Below are 3,208 nucleotides of genomic sequence, written 5' to 3'. Positions count from 1 at the left end.
GTGAACACTCGGTAAGTGCTTGAAGACTAATTTATTTGAATATGATGGATATGTCAAGTTCAAAATATCTGCAGGAGAGGTTGGTTGAATGGATCTCGGCTTGCCTGGATTCCAGACGTCACTGGAATCCAGTAGGTGGATTCCTTTTGACTGAACTGGGAACGGGCAGGTTAGATGAGCCAAACTGAAATAATAAATTTGTATTGATAAATGAATGCACTGGATGGGTCAGATATCTGACTGTTTTTTTTTTTTTTTTTTTTTTTGAGGAAATTCCGCTCTCCCTAGAGATCATTCAGGTCATACCACAGACATGTGCTCTTTCTGTCTACACTGCTGAATGAGCCCATGTGACTGGCACAGTCTATCTTTAGTCGAATCAGTATGTTATCTTCTCAATTCTAAATTATTAGTAATGTAAGAGACACCAAAGATTGAAAAATATCTTTTGTGAGAAAGGAAGGTAAATAAAAAAGGGGGAAAAAGGAAGAGAGACATGATATATGTAGTAATTTTAAATTAAAAAAATGATTGTTGAACCCTATTAGTTGATATCTCCACAAATAGAACTCTAAAGTTTTCATCATAAATTATTACTATAGCTGATTTTCACTAGTAGTCCTTTCCTATATTAAAGTTTCCTAATTTTTAAATAAAAGAATTTGTACTTTTCAGATAATAAAAATTTTCATTTTGAAAGTAGACATTAGAATCTGTATAGTATTTCCTCAGATTCAGCTACCATTTTGACCAGGTTTAGAATTCTACATGACTTCAAAAGAGAAGAGAACTTCTTTATATTACTTACACTCTCCCTACTGAGTCTATTTGTAGCATTTAACTTAGTAGGTCTGTTTTTTTTTTTAAATATTCCCTTATAATCTATATTAATTTAAATAATCTCTCAAATAATGGTACAGTTATATATAAAACCTATGAAAACAGCCCTTCTGGCTGTCACAAATATTAGTTTTAAGTTTCATGTTCTATAGAATATTATTTGAGCAAAATTTTCAGTTTTATACATAATGTGAAAAGAGGAGCTGGTCTGGTGTCACCACCTGGCACATGAGTCAGAAGGTGCAAACCCAAGACTTTATGAAGGCACTGACCCACTTACAAGGGCAGAGTCCTATTACCAAGACTTCCAACCCCATTCGTGGGGAGTAAGTTCCCATCTATAAATTTTCAGAGAGGATATCTTCAATCACAGTCGTAAATTTGCAAAATTTACCTCTAGTTCTATCTTTACATTTATCTATCTATAGATTTATCTATCTATTTATCTATCTATCTATCTATCACCTATATAGACTTGCTTTCTGGATGTTAACAGTCAGGAACAACCTGATCTATCCCCTGCCCCTACTTTTGGACTTTTGGCTTTTGTACCCCAAGTCACATTTTTTAGATTGTGTTCTTTGCTCTGTCATTAAGAAGTACAGGCTTGTTTGTAGTAGAGTTAAATCTACAGCCTATATTTATCTTTAAAGATAACCATTGGTTTATCATCCTTAGCAACTTAGTGAGACCCTCAGAATGTAGTGAGACCCTGTTTCAAAATGAAAAAATAAAATGGGCCAGGGATGTAGCTCAGTCATAAATTGTCCCTGGGTTCAATCCCCAATACCAAAATTTATAAAATAAATTAAAAAATAAAAGTAGATTAAAATAAAACAACTGTTGAAATATATTGCAACATCTAAAGAGATCTTTATGTTCAAGATAACTTTCTGTAGTGATTTTTCTTTTTGTTATGGAGTTAATGCCATTTCTTGTTCTACTAGAAAAAAGTCTCAATCCATATATTTATTTTTCATATGTAAGAATTTTGCAATGACATATTACTAAAGCAGGTTTCCTGACAGTGCAAAGAAAACGTGGTGTTTGATCATTACCAAGTGTGTTCTGAGGATCAATCTAGATTTAGGGCAGTGCCGTAGCAGAAAACAAATGTTCTTTTTATTACTCAACTTTATTAACAGAACTGTCCTACAGGTTTGTCTCTAAAACATTTGGATCTCTCTTTAATCAGCAAAACAAAATATCAATACTTTAGTCATTTGTCATGGAATTCAATATTGGATTGACTTTGAATCATTACTTGCCAAAGGCTTAACTGAGGCATTTGATGTCTGGGTCTGTCACACGTGTTAAGTACACATTTCTTTAGGCTCTGTACTGACTGAAAGCAGTAAGCAAAGTGAAGGGACTATTGGATTTAATTTCCATGAGAAATGCTTTAATCAACACACTGTCTAATACATATGCAAGTCAGATTAAACCTTGGGCCATTCCTGGGACTAGGAAAGAGAAAGGAGAGGTATTCTATGCTTTACAATTATCTGCTAAATTTCAAAAGGTCTCTTTGAGTCAGGTATTAGTATGCTCATTTACAAAGGAGTCAATTAAGACTCTGAAATATTTAAAACTTTAAACACACATTATAGTAGGCCATGATAGGCAGAAGGGCTCCTCAAAGGTGCAGGTACCCAGAGCCCTGGAACCTGTGAATATATTACACGGCAAAAGAGACGCTGCAGATGTAATTGAGGTCACAGAACTTTAAATAAGGAGATTAATCCAGAATTATTCTGGTGGGCACAATGTAGTGAACTCTTAAAAACAAAAGCTGTTCTCTGCCTGGAGACAAGAGAGATGTTACACATGGAGAAGTCACTTCAAATGTCACCACATTATGACACTCTTATGTGCTTATTAATGGAATCCTGCATATTTTCTACTATACTATAACTTCTAGGTATCATAATTTTACCTTTATAAAATTAAAATGATTTAATTGAGAAGGGAGCACCTTATTCAAAACTTTATGATCTGTAGTGTTAGATAAATTTTCAGATAAAATAGATGCAAATATTTATTAAAAATGTTACTCTTCTTGCTTTTGCTTAAAAAAAAAATCACTAAAATAAATGGCTTTTAAAAAATCCTAGCCATGATTTTGCGATAATTTACCAAAATATAATACTATTGATTAATAAGAGTTATATATGTGTGTGTTTATATGTACATATATAAACATATATACACATACACACATATATTTATGTGTGTATAGACAGAGTGAGGGAGAGTTCAAAGAAACAGTGCAGATTTCCTCACAAGATAGAAATTTTATCAGATACCCATGCTCTGAATCCTCTCAGGGTGACACAAAAGATGATCCTATTCCATTTGCCCACACACT

The sequence above is a fragment of the Marmota flaviventris genome, chromosome 7 (genome assembly GCF_047511675.1).
Source record: "Marmota flaviventris isolate mMarFla1 chromosome 7, mMarFla1.hap1, whole genome shotgun sequence".
NCBI lineage: Eukaryota > Metazoa > Chordata > Mammalia > Rodentia > Sciuridae > Marmota > Marmota flaviventris.
Note: the sequence above shows the minus strand (reverse complement) of the source record.